The sequence below is a fragment of the Apis florea genome, unplaced genomic scaffold (genome assembly GCF_048593485.1).
Source record: "Apis florea isolate Af1SG1 unplaced genomic scaffold, ASM4859348v1 contig_2201_pilon, whole genome shotgun sequence".
Classification (NCBI taxonomy): domain Eukaryota; kingdom Metazoa; phylum Arthropoda; class Insecta; order Hymenoptera; family Apidae; genus Apis; species Apis florea.
In genome coordinates this window covers 1,555,859-1,570,358 of record NW_028256542.1, presented here as the reverse complement: position 1 = coordinate 1,570,358, position 14,500 = coordinate 1,555,859, and the positions used below count along the sequence as shown (strand labels likewise).

General features: G+C 34.0%; 1 protein-coding gene and 2 long non-coding RNA genes across 4 annotated transcripts in view; 2 read left to right on the top strand and 1 right to left on the bottom strand.

Moving 5' to 3' along the window:
- CycD (cyclin D) overlaps positions 1 to 14,500 on the bottom strand; it is a 45,217-nt gene that overhangs the window by 9,552 nt on the left and 21,165 nt on the right. The window lies entirely within an intron of this gene.
- Positions 2,050 to 8,506, top strand: LOC147658531 (uncharacterized). Its single transcript, XR_015295087.1, has 2 exons — positions 2,050 to 2,263; positions 7,293 to 8,506. It is a non-coding gene; the product is annotated as an uncharacterized LOC147658531 (long non-coding RNA).
- LOC147658532 (uncharacterized) lies at positions 2,243 to 3,804 on the top strand. Its single transcript, XR_015295086.1, has 3 exons — positions 2,243 to 2,428; positions 2,870 to 2,989; positions 3,232 to 3,804. It is a non-coding gene; the product is annotated as an uncharacterized LOC147658532 (long non-coding RNA).

Here is a 14,500-nt window from a genome sequence, read left to right as displayed (position 1 = left end):
ATGATAAAAATGAAAGATGTCTGCTTCGAGGTGAAAGTATATTTATTGTTAATAAAATTTTGAAGAAAACTAAAAAGAAATTTCACTTATATTTACATATATATTTTATTTATATTAATCATTAAAATACTTTTTTAAATATACTACAAGAAATTCCAAACGTGCATTATTTCCTTTTATTCACAGCTCAGGTCGCAAACGACCCAATCACAACCAGTCAAAGGTTAAATACCACGTATCGAATATTTCCTCCGTCATATTACGTATATTATTTGTTCCTGTTATAGGTCTCAACCCGCATTAAATATCCTGCGTTATCCACGCAAGGCCCATTTAAGTTCGCATACTACGCTCGTTTCCTCGGCCGTTTGTGTATCGCCGTTCTCGATCGTAGTAAATGTGTGTACACATACGCTCACTGTTTCCTTTCCTTCCCGCGGATGCGTTGCTCGCTCGAGTACGTCGTAGTACCCTCGTTTTCTCTCGACCGTGAAATTACACGGCGGCTATACTACGTGGAGTACTACGCGTCCTTCGGCTTGATTAAAAGTCCATTGAATTTGGTGGGGTATACTATACACGCTACTACTCAAGGCTCTGAAAGTAAAGTATCTCTTACGAAACGGCGTGACGTGACGTGACGTGACTTTCGTACAGTTTGCCAAATAAAGCGCGATGGCCTCGCGGGTCTCGCTTAATGAATTTGCCATTAGCAATATTATCGTTGCTCGAATCGAAAATTTTTTTGTGGATAAGTCTTAAATTCTTTTGATCGATATCGAGGAAATAATGATGCGGAGGTTAGAACGGAGATTACTAGGGATTTTTTTTCTGGTAATTTAAAACTACTTGAAAATCAAGAGTTTATATAATATAGAGGTTAGGATGAAAATCACATGAATTTTTCATATTTGAAAGAATTTAAAATTTTTAAATATTTTAAATAATTGTTAATTTTTTAAATCACTTGTTTTCTTACGTTAATTATTCGAAAAATAGAATAGGAATTATTAGATTATATATTTTATAAAATATATACTGATACATGAAATTATAATTAATTTACAAATTCTTTAATTCCATAAATTATTTATATAAAGAGACGAATTATTTATAAATAATATATCAAAGATTTATATTTATTTTAAATTTCTATATTTATAGTATTTTAAAAAATTTTAATTTTTTTTTATTATTTTTCTTATTAAGTTTTTATTTTTTTTTAATTCATCTCCTATTAATTTTTCATCCTCGAAGAGATAAAACTTCATAATAAAGAGCAAATAATAAGCGCATATACACTCAATAACGTGATGCGTCATTGTAAGTGAATGAAACAAAGACGCGCAGTGGTATAGGCGTGATTTTTACGCGACTGATCGTCAAGTAGTAGATTAGACTCTATAAGTTGCACCGTATAGATAAGTATGGTTCATGATAGAATACAAAAATAACTCGTATTTAATAAGCATTTAATTTTTTATTTTTTAAAAAAGCACTTTTTAAAAAATAATTTATTTAACGATAAATATAATTAATATTATGCTGAAATGTGATAACAATTAAGATTTAAATATTAATTATATATAAATATTTATAACCTTAAATAAATTATTTTTTAAATTCTGTCATTTCTTAAATGCTATTAAATTTTAAATAAGAATATCTTAAATCTTATAAACATAATAAATATTAATAACAGTTAACACATGTATCTCTCTAAAACTGAAGTCAAGAGATGATCTTGTATCTATAGACAAAATTATTCTCAGGTTGTCGACCTCGACAAAACATCTCGAGGTCACTGAAATCGCTAAGAATCAACCGCTTCGTAACTTCTCAACGTTTCTATAATGTAGCTTCTGGCGTGGAGAAAAAGAAAAAAAAATTGCCCTTCTATACCTAGTCACTTGCCGATCCTCAAGCCACTCGTGGTCATCAGAAGTCGCTTGGTAAAAAGGGTTATACATGTACACGTAATGTCTCATCAATGCTCACATATACTCGTATCATGCTTGTGTGTCATGGAATGCGTGACGGTGCAACGACGCAATGCTACGCACGCCACGGTACGGTGCGTACGCGAGCGTAAACGTAACGATTCCGCGGGAGGCCAACGATCCACTTCAGGGATACGACGTTTACTATTTATAAAGTAACTCGTTTGTTGCGGTTGTCTTGATAGTCGATGATCGGGGCTACCCGGCGAGACAACTTCGTACACATAGGTTAAAACAAGTCGGTGCTCTCGGTCTGCCCTCTGGTGAGCCTGCATCTAGTTACTTTTATTATATCCTATTGGAATATCTGGTGTCATGGCGCGAGCATCAGCCCTCGTGTGTTAGGTTAGATGATGCAACGATGCGACGGTTGCACTTGTGTATTTGCATTTTTCCACGATGGATCTGGTGACGGTTTACGAAATCAGGTTCTCACGAAGAGACGAGTTTACTCGGTTGGAATGTTAGAAACCCTCTTTTTCCATTCTTCTATCTTTGCATATGTATACATATACCGTATAGGGAATTTTAGAGTGATTGAACAAAAATTTGAATGTATGTTTTGCGTGTCAAATGAATGCGATTACAATACTTGTCAGTGAGATTATTATTTATAAAGACATCTTATTATGTATTGTTGAATTCGTTTCAGAATTACTTATTAAAATTTATTATATTACTATCAGTTTTATTAATTACTAACGTGTTATATTTATCGTTATTTAAAGAATTTCTAATAATTAAATAATACAAAATGATGTTGAAAGGAAAAAAAAGAAAGAAAGAAGAAAGAAAAAGATGTATTGGACAAACATTGTTGAATAGGTCAATATTGCTTTATATTACTATTTAACTGGACTTCCTGTTAGCTTTTACCTCGATATGCGTTATCGAGCACGAAATCGAGAGAGAGAGTCGATACCGAGGTTGGAACAGAAAGAACAAGGAGCACACCACGAGACGTGGAATATTCGAGTTCTACACACATGGTATGTCACAGGTGCAGATCTATGGATGTGTAATAAGTGTGTGAAGTGGTAATAGGGACATAATCTCGATCGAATATTTAAGAATAAAGGAAGAACTTAATTAAAATCAACTATTTATTGATAATTTAATTTTTTCTTTCTCGCATATAAAAAATTTTTAAAAATGATTAAAATATCTTAATTTATGATATAATATTTAAGTTATTTACAATATATAATGTTAATATTTTATTTTTTTATAGAAAGAGATCTTGTCGTAAAAAGAAATGTTAAATTTGTTATTTTTTAAAAATATCCATTATGAATCTTGATTATTACGTACCATATTTCTGCGTATTCTTTTACTTTGAATATATAAAATAATATGTTTTGTGCATACTATATTTGCATCAAATACCAGTTGCAACGAATAATAATTCAATGATTGATGAGAAAAAAAAAAGGGGGGACCAGGAAGAGAAGAACGTGAACATTTCAAAAATCTCGGAGACTGGTTCGGACCGGTTGACAAAGTGAGAATAGAAAAGCTGATTGCCAACATCCGGAATGGACGCATTCCATGTGAAGAAGATAAGAGAGGATATATAAAAAATTATCGCATCGCTGGTTGCGAACTTTTTTTTTTTTCAAAATTATTTGCATTCCAAACGTCTGAAAATTCTAATTTATCAAAAAATGATGCAAAATGTCAAAATATGCAAAATACATACAATCGATATTAACCTTTTTAAAAAAATAACATTTAATATGCAGTGTATCAATGATTACAACATATATTAAAATATATTTTAATAAATAAAAAATGTGAGAATTAATTCATAGATATATTATTTATAAGAAATATCTTGAGCATAGAATAAAACTACGTTTTTTAAATGCAAGAATTCGTATATAATAAATTATTCAACAATATAAATTCATATATTCATCGTCATTTGCTTGGAACAAGACTTAATGGTATTAACATACGAATCAGTAGTCGAGGTTTATCTTCAAGTTGGTTTTTCTAATAATACGGTATTTCGTATGGTTAACTGGCAACGGATGAAAGAATAAATCTTAACATTTTATCAAACGTCAAAATCTTAACGTTTGGATCCTTTCCAAATATTCTTCTAGACTTTCAGAGAGATATTATAAATTTATTTCTTTATATCTGACAAATTGGTTGCACATTTTTATATTCAAAATAACTAAATCAATAATTCAAATTATTAATCGAGACGATAATCTACTCCTTACATTACGTTATTTAATTTCTGACTGAACACGATGCGTGTAAATGTAACATGAGAAACATTGTAAACTAAGTCACGTTCAAGGATCTAAAGAAGTTACTTGGGAAAAGAAAGGAAAAGAAGAAGGAAGGAAGTGAGTGGGGGCGAAGGGGACAACTTGATACGTTACTGGGTATTCATGGTATTGCGGTAGTGCGTATCGTGTGTACGCGTGCTTTGCGTAGACGTGTACGCATGCGCACGCACGAATGACGCAACGCGTGTACATGCGTGATCCACGTGCAATTTAACCCTTTGTGGTCTCGTCTGGCAGGATTCGAAACCATAGTTCGTTATTATCTTTGGGTCGAATTTAATGAACGGAAAAAAATACGATTAAATAGTAGTGTAATATACTATTACTACTACTACTACTACTACTACTACTACTACTACTACTAAAAAAAATAAAATAAAAAAAGATATAAAAGATATTTTAAAATATTATGCAAAGAATTATAAAGAAATTTAATTGTCTTGTAGAACAAAGATATTTTATTGATTTTTCCTTTATCTGCCTTTATTTAATTTATCTTTTTATATCGAAAGAAGGAATTATGGATAGAAAATTTATTTATATATATTTTTAATAAAAATTCAGAAAGATTAAAAATTAATAAAGTTGATCAAAGTTAAATAAATATAAAGATACCGTTGATACGTTCTAATTTCTGGAATTCATAGAAGGAATTCATTAAAAATATAATTTTCTTTTTAATAATAGGTATTAACATTTATGTTCAATTATATGAAATAGCTGATTTGAAAAATTGATAAGATTGATAAGATCTAAAATTAAGTCCAAGCTGTTCGATATAACGGATTTTGAAAATAACGAAGATTATTTACTAGATGTATATACTTGTTGAGAAATAAGTAACTCTTTCATCGTAGTATGGGCGCTATTAACGATCATCCAGTTTTTATTACTTCAACTTCACTTCCAATCTGGATTACTCATCATAAATTGCTTGTCACCGATTATATGATCATAATGAAGAAGGCGTTTCCGATTTACTGACAACGTGTAGGACGTAACAATTTATTTTATCCTCCTTCTATCATCAAATTATTTTGTTTATAATAATACAACGTCAAAATCCAATACCAGTATTTGTATTAATTTTTCAAAACATGATATTCTTTCCATGATGTTATGTGAACAATTATATTAAAAATATATATATATATATATATATAGCCAGACAAATATTTTAATTTTAATTGGAGAAATATACAAGAGAAATTTGAAGATTTTTTTTTCACATCTAATTTCCAAGCATACTTGGGAAAATTAGCTTCTGTAGCTTCACGATGCAATTTAAACTACTGATATATCAAGGAACACAGGATAAATTACTGACATATGTTGCACCACAGAGATAAGACATCGTGTGAAATCGGATAATAATAAAGCCGCATAATAATTACGGTTATTTGTCATAATTACACGTGATCCAACGCGTTACATCGCGTTTCCATGTCCGGGAATGACGAATTTCAAAATGTCCATATGACGAGCAAGAGGGTGAAATGTCTCGTAACGGAAGTGACCATCATCAATTCATCATTCTTCTCTGAGATTATCATTGAAAATTCGATTCCAATTTTTTGATTTCTCCTTTAGATTCATCCGCGTATCTCATACTCTTTTTCCTTAATGCAAATTTCTAATAATATCCAATTTTAAATTCAAATTCGATAATTTTTCATTTCGTATCACAATACGTACTTTTCTCTATCGATCGAAACTATCTTAATCGCTTGATTATGATCAAACGGTATATAAAAAAAAAAGAAAAGAAAAGAAAAGGTTGGAAGGAACGAGGAATCGATTTTTGGAGGCAACAGGAGCGGGTCGAATTCTAGAACAGACCGCGAGGAACCAGGACGAAAACTGGCAACGAGACTAACGGACAATAGGTTTCCTTGAGAGAGGAGAAACGTGGAGGGTTACGTCCCTGCCATTACCTGGCCGGTTCCGAGAAACCGGGGGTCCGATTTATCTGGTTCGCAATGAGGAATCGATAGAAGGTGGCCTGCAACGAAAAGGTGGATGCCGGTCTGCATACACGGTGTCCACGAATCAACTATCTCGTGAGAAATTTCTCTTTCGAATTTTCCCGAATGGAAAAGTTCACTTTTACGGCATCTGTGAATTTACATTTAAGATATAATTATTTTGAGAAAGTTTACGTGATTAATAAATAAAGGAAAAAAATTTGATAAAAATAAATCTTTTTTTTTTTTTTCAAGAAAATTGATTGAAAATTAAGAAAAATAAACTGAATTTTAAATTGAGATAATGATTTTTAATAATAATCTTTAAAAACGAATTTAAAGTTAAATTTAATAGACGAAAATAGATCGTTGTTTCGAAGAATTTAGATTTAAAAATACATTTTGAAAATAGTTATAGATACGTAGTTCTAGTTTCTCGAAACACCACGTATTTTATGGGCAGTAAATGTAGCAAGTGGATACATCGTAGAACGGACAGTAGATTAGATAACGGAATGTAAATTTTATGTAGAGTGTACGGTAAACTCGCGGAGCAAGAATTTCTTATTAAAAATTTATACACGTTTTTTTTTTCTTTTTTTATTTTTTTTTTTTTTATCCAATTACTTTGCTGTTTTTATTCCGCTCTATGATTTATCGGACACTCTGTATAACGTATATTCCATTACCTAAACTAGTGTCCGTGCTCTGACATACAAATTACCATGATTGCCAAAAAATATCTTGCTCTTATTATTCGACTTGCATAATTCAAGAAAAAATTACCAGAAAAAAATATATTAACCATTCTCTGCCTATAATACCAACTGATTTACAAATAACGCATTATCTACATATATATCTCCAATGATCATCTGTTTCAAACATAACCTCAAATCTAATCCAATCCCAAAAAATTCTAAATTCTAAATTTTCTTCCTCTTATCCCTCCTTTTATTTCTTTCCTTTTTGAAAAGAAAAGAAGAAACGCGGCAAAACAATAAAACGATCGGTATTGCCGACAGGTGGCGGCACTAATGGCTACTTAAATGGCGCGGAACAGCGAGGACACCGGGTGGATACGAGAAGGCAGAAGGAAGCCAGAGAGAGGAGAGAGCCGGAGAGAAAGTGAGAAGAAAAGGTAGAAAACAAGCCGACGGGAATGTAGAAGCCAGAGGAGGAAGACCACCACCACCTCTTCTCGATTGGGCGAGCAGAGAGGTGGGGTGAAAGAATGATGCAGGATCGAAGGGCGGCGCCTCTGAGCAAGGTGTTTACCATTCCGGCCAAAAATAAAGTACAAAAGGGACCAGGGTATAGGAGAGGCGCTCCTTCTTCCCCAAGCGTAACTGGCAACAAAAAGCAGAATCACCGCTCCGCGGCATTCCTTAGCCCTCCATGGGCGTAAAGGCATTCCCCCGTGGAGGGGGAAGGACCCTCGTTGGAGACGAAACGGTGCTCGAGGGGTCGTTTTCTGGTCCTTCTAGTAGCCATCTATGGCCTTCGCCGGCTTAACGTTGGCCAACGCCACTTCCAGGAACTCGTCGCTACTACTCTCCTCCGCCAGGACATCTGCTCCGATTACCGGTGTATACTTTGGGTCCTTTTTCGCACGTAAGGGACCCCCTCTCCTCCTCCCTTATATCGGCCACCGTTCGGCTCTCTCTCTCTCTCTCTCTTTCTCTCGCCATTTTTATCGACCGAACAGAGCGATATATGAACACGGTATACGTGTCGGGGAAGTTTCGGCTTTGAAAATTAATTTTAAAGGTAATTTTGAGTAATATTAGAGCGAGTTACATAAGCGATACTTATGGATGTCGACGCAGTGTGATAATGTTGTTATATTTTCATATTGATGAAATTGATCGGTCAGTTTGATGATCTAATTTATCGGGTGAGAATAGTTGGGTAAGTTAGATAAGGGTGCATAATTCTTTCTTCATAGAAATTTGATTATCGCGATAAGATAAAAAAATTAATATTGCAGTTTGCTCGAGAAAATTCGAATAAAAAAAGAGAATCAATATATAATATTTATATGTTTATTTAGGATAGTCAAAAGAGGCTCTGTAGCTCTTACAGTGTATGTTGCGAAGGCTCCTATCGATTCCTTTCCAGGAATCGTGTAGGACATCTGTTTCGAATATCGACTTTTATTTGTGCATGTGCTTATGCATGTGTTTATGATTGTAGAAGATATACTTCTCAACTTTTGAATAAATCCAAAAGAAAATATTATTGATTATTTCCATTATTTCCGCTATCATATATACATTTCGTTATTATTTAACAATTGATCGTTTCTATTTATAATGCACGAAACATTAATTTGTAGAAAGAAAAAAGAAGAAAGTATTTCATACACAATCGGTTTCAGGCTTTCTTTTTATTTTTAAATAATTAAATCATATTTTTCAACTTGTAATTGCAATTATAAGAGCATAATATTCAAATGTAATATTTTTTGATCGAATCAATTTTCAAAAATTATATCAATTGCAATTTCAATTTCTCGATTATTCGATAAAATCGAATTAAAAAACGGATTGTTTTTATATAAGTCTCAAAAATTTGTGACCCATCTTGAAAGATATTATTGAATGGTGGAAGTTGTTAAAGAACTCGTTGCAACCTTGTCCGACTTGTTTCTACGTTCACTTTGGAGAAGAACGGCGGTGACCTCATCGTGCGTGTCTGACGTGGTACTGGCAACGACTACTGATTCCTCGAGCCAGCCGCACGTGGTCTGCTTTTTGTCAGAATTTTCCTCGTTTCGTGATCAATTCTCCGTATTAACCATTTCCCGCATTACTCTTTTAAAAACAAGCCTCTCGTTCGAATAAGAATCGAAAATTGTAAATTGATTTCATCAATATTCTTTTATTATTTTACTTTTAATAGAAAAAATGGGGAAAAAAAAACAAAAATCTTCAGACATTTATACAAATATATGTTTATAATAAATGAAATATTTCGGCCAAGATTTCTTAATTTTTTATTTTTCTAAAAGTAAAAAACAAAAAAATACATATATATATATATAGATCTTTGTAATTTTTTTTTTTTTTTTTTTTTTTTTTTACTTATAATTTAAAATCTTTTGAAAAAGTGAAGACACACGAGATAATGATATTTCCTTTCTCGGTACACTTGTTCAAAAGTAAATGATTTTAGCAAAGAAAGGAATATTTTTTAATATATTCATAAAGTTGAAAGAAGACTTTCAACACTTTTAAAGATTTACAAATTTTTCAAAAAGTAAATATACATATACATATATACACGTTATTCAAAAATTTGTAGAAAAAAAAAAAAACTATTATTGACTATATCTACCTGTTCTCGTGTTTGAAATGATGGCTCAAAAAAAAAAAAAAAAAAAAAACTTTTTAATTTCTAGAAAAGTGTCAACGCACTGTAAATTATATACATATTTCTGGGTACGGGTACCCGTATATTCAATCGTCGTCCAAAATTATGTTTTATACTATTCGAAGAAATTGAAAAGGTGGTTTCGAAGGGTTACACCCGGGAAAACGTTAATTAAGATTCACTTGGTGTCACTGGGCTTGGAGAGACTTTTGTATTTTCGTAAGATCGATGCTTCCTGCTTCGACATACGCTTCAACCGCCATTCGTGTTCGATCTCCAATGCTCGGTTCAATTATTATTTAACGCGGCACAACCCATTTTTCGGGAATTCAACCCATAAACGTAAACGTGCTACGGATGGATATTCTCTTTCGAGAATAATTTGGGAGAAAATTTTGTCACAAAACATTGCGAACAATACAGCAATTTAATCATTAATTCGATTAAAAATTATATCTACGTCAACAATTGAAAGAAGATTCCTTTTGGAAGAACACGTTTTATAACCTTTGTACAAGATTATTATTTTCAATTTACATCATACACTTTTCTTTCTAACTAAAAATAGGGAGTCTTCTTTAATCATCGTTCGTAACTCAAAATCCAAATATTTCTCTCGTTATTATATTGCTCAAAAACGTTTTCATTCTTTTAAAGCGAGGATTGACAATGGAAAATTCCTCGATTTCTCGAGTATCCCACGGCAAAGTTTCACGGATGGATGGATAATTGGCGAGTAAAAAGAAAAAGAAAAAAGTCGAAACGATTTCGAAAAATGATAGTTCCATGAAAAATGCAAACTTCCGTTTGCACAGGCTACCGTGTTACGTCACGAGGTTCTGCCACGAGGCCCCTTACGATACAAGCCCCCGATCAAAACCGATATTTGATCTTCGTAAACCGGATGTTCGTAAATATTGATCGAGCCAAGGCCAGATATGCCGGGAGAATTGGCTTTCTAACTTCCAAAAGCAACAGCCGCCCGATTCTTTCTCTCCTCTTCGTCCCCCACGCGTGTTGCCCTTCTCTTCCACCACCGAGAACGAATTGTTTTCGAGAATTTTTCGGGGATCGATGATTTTCGCATTCGAATGCGTTGACGGTGAAAACGAACGTGATCATGGTTTACGAAGTTTTTTTGAACACACGATACACGATACGATCGTCGTTTTTTTTTTTTTATTTATTTTTAGGGCGTATGGTGTATAGAAATGGGAACGAAATGTGTGCAGAATTTTTGTCCGTGTTTGGTTCACGATGAAACGATTATAAATTGCTTGAAGTTCGTTTTCGAGTCGAACTGCATTACCGATAGATCGAGTAAACGGAGAAGTTTTTTCTTTTTTATCTACCGAGTCCATCCAGACGGAATTTTTCGAGCAGAAATGAACACGCGAATCTTCCTAAATTCTAAACGTTCAAAAATTGCTACGAGTTCGAGATACCGAATATATATAATTTATATATAAATGAATATAGGTTAAATAATCAATTTTTCCCAATTCTTTCAATCGGGATATTTAAAAATACCTCGGCAAGAACAAAATGGGGAGGAGGGGGGGGGATATATATATATATATATATATCCCCCTTTCGCGCCTTTTCACACTAAAACCAAAATGTAAATTGTGAAACGTTCGCGGTTACAACAACATCTGCATAACCTTTAAGACCCGTGCCGTCCCCTTTGTTCTCTGAAAGTTTGAAAAAATCGTAAGCACAATGCGCGCTCGTTTGAAAGATAAAGAAGAAGAGTCCCGCGTACAAGAAAGAAGCTAAACGCATAAAATACTTCCTGCAAGCTACGATGCATTACGAAATGTTAACGAAGCAATCTTTGTTCGTTCGTAAAACGATTATTTTCGCGGCCGAGCCCATTGTTCCAAAGTATATACGACAACCACGGTGTTTCAACGAACTTAAGGGACACGTTCGGCTCGCCTCGAGTTGCAAAATTACTTCTCTCTCTCTCTCTCTCTCTCTCTTTCGCTCGCTCGCTCGCTCTCTCTCTCGCTTTCTTCATCCTCGATTTTGTTTTTGGGACCCAGCTACGTGATCGGTTTTCGCTTTGAACCGATACACACACTGTGTGCCACCTCCTTACACCAAGCTGGGTCCAAACTTGTGTTGGCACACTTGAAATTTCTCTATTATTTCATTGTTGTGTAAAGAAATGAAACGCGCTTTTTTTTTCTTTTTTTTTTTTCATTCATTCGTTCAGATTCTTGGAATATAATGTTGCGAACGCGGAATCGAAGCTAATTTACGTTAATTTTATTAAATATTTTTTGCTTATCCGACAACACTTTTTGTTATCGTTTATGAGAGAAAGATCGTATTATTCGAGTGAAAACGAGAAATTTTCTAAAATCAAAGAAATAAAATTGACGAATTGTTGGTTTATTTCTGATGGAAAAAATATATATATATATATATATATATTCTTCTGCTTTCGTTGTTGCATCGAAGATGCGTCTCTTTATATAATATTATATAAGGAAGAAAAGGAAGTTGCAAATTATTTCATTACTGTAGAAATAAAAGTAAAGTGGAAATTGAACGTTTTTTAAAAAAGGGTTTTGGTTTAAATCATCCGATTTAAATGGACGATAGGAGGATAGGTTTAAATGTCGGCCATTGAATGAAGTTTAGGAAATCGGTGGAGGAAGTTGGTGAATTTATATGGAGGAGCAGTCATTGACCTTTTACTTGGCTGGCGAACTTGGTTGGTTCGTTGACACTCGTCGGTCGTTGAAGAGAATTTTGTTAACCACGAATTGTAATAACACGTTCTATCGTACATATTTATCAAATTTTGAAGAAACATTTCCTTTTTTCTTTTGCATTGAATTATCTTAATTATAACGAACAAAATACGAAGAGAAACTTCCTCTGCTCGATATTTTTCGAGGGGAAAGAAAAAGAAGGTTATTCGATCAAGAAAGAAATTCAAAAACGGACGCAAAAACGATCGTTGAAAATTCGAATTCGTTCGAATGCTCGCACGGAAAATAATATGTTAAAACGGTATTTAAGGTCGACAAGGTTAAATTAACATATGTGTCATTTTGAAATATATAATGACACGCGGACGATGATTGTTCTTTTAAGAGGAACGATTCAATTTCCCCATTAAAATTCATATGTCAAGATTGTAAACAGTTGTCACAATCGTAAATGAATTCAAATTGCGCATTACTACTATCTACCGTATTTTCCTCATCTTTATGTAACGCGTTCAACCGCCAAGGGAGAAAAATCCATGTGCGCCCGATTTGAATATCCTTCCTTTCCTTTAAAACCGTTCTCTCTCTCTCTCTCTCTCTCCCCCCCCCTCTCTCTCTCTACTTACATTCATTCGAAAAAACCAACGTGATGCAGATCCACAAAAATCCAAACACGACGACAAATCATCGATCAATTAATAACGCTCTTTCCAAGACACGAGAAATAAAAAAATGTTTTGTAATTTCAATTTGGGTAAAAAATTTGAGAGAAGAAGGTGAGGCCTAAATCTGTGCATCGAAGGGAACGGCGAAGAAGCCGTGATGGCAGCGACATACGACGAGGCAGAAAAGCGGGTTTACGGCGGCCTCGGGCTGGTCACCGCCCCCGCCGACTTGTTCACAGCGAACACTATTTCTAATAATGTCGGGCTACATAACGTAGGCCCCACAACGGGCTTGAGAAATGGGTTGAATTTAAGGAGGAATTTAACTCTAACTCGCGAAACTGGCCTCCCTCTATTGTATATCGCCTCGGGTCTCCCTCTCCCCTCCATTCCGGGGGGGGGGGGGTTTTACGTAACCCGAGGATGGAACTCGTGTGATTTTTCGGCAGGGAGGGGAGGGGGGGAGCCTTGAAACGGACGTTAGAGGAACGGGGCTTAGAGAAAGTTCCGGACCAGTCCTGGAGAGAGGTATTTCACGAGTCGGTGCTATTTCTGACGGTTTCTGGCGAATGAAAGTCGGCTGGCTGGTCTCGAAACGATTTGTATTCGAGGATTTCGATTGATTTTTATCGTAACGGCGATCGGTATCGAGGAGGGATTATATATTTATTTTTTTCGATCCAGCTTTGTGAATCTACAACGAGTTGATGATTGAAATTTAGAAATTGAAGAAAAAAGAAAGGAAATCTTTGGAGTAAAAGTTTTTTTTTGGGTAACATCCACGTAGGCCTTGGTTCTCCTTTCACCAATTTATCGATGATTTACAGGATGTGGCTTGTTACAACAGGTGCATCGAATTTTAACTCGACGTTATATTTTATCGAGAATATCGTGTAATTTTGTGTAAAGTGAGATTTTAAAGAAGCAAGGAAAATGATAGACGAAGAATTATTAACGAACTTATACATGCTATTTATGATTTCACGATGAAGTAGTCTGTGAGTATAACAGTAACATAGATGGAACAAACGCCCTCTTTACCGACATATCAAATAGACTGTATGCTATGATCTATCTTACCTACACACACCTCCCCAATATTCGCATCAAATGTGAAACAAACATCTGATTATCAAGTTATTACTATTTGAAACGAGTTAGAGGATTATTTGAAAAAAGAAAAAAAAAAGTCGAAGACAAAGTTGTCGAAGAATATCAAATATATTCGAGTAATAAAATAATCTGTAAAAAGAAGTAATTGAAAAGCTCGTGTAACATTGGAAGATAGTAATAAAGGCCAACAGAGATTATAATACTGATTATAACACATCACAATTCTGTAAATACGATATAGCCGTATCTAATATGATAAAAAGGCAAAAACTTTCCATTCAGAAACTCAATATAGAACACAAAATTAATCATAAATCCATCCAAACGTCCAAACAAATCCTACAATTTAACCTC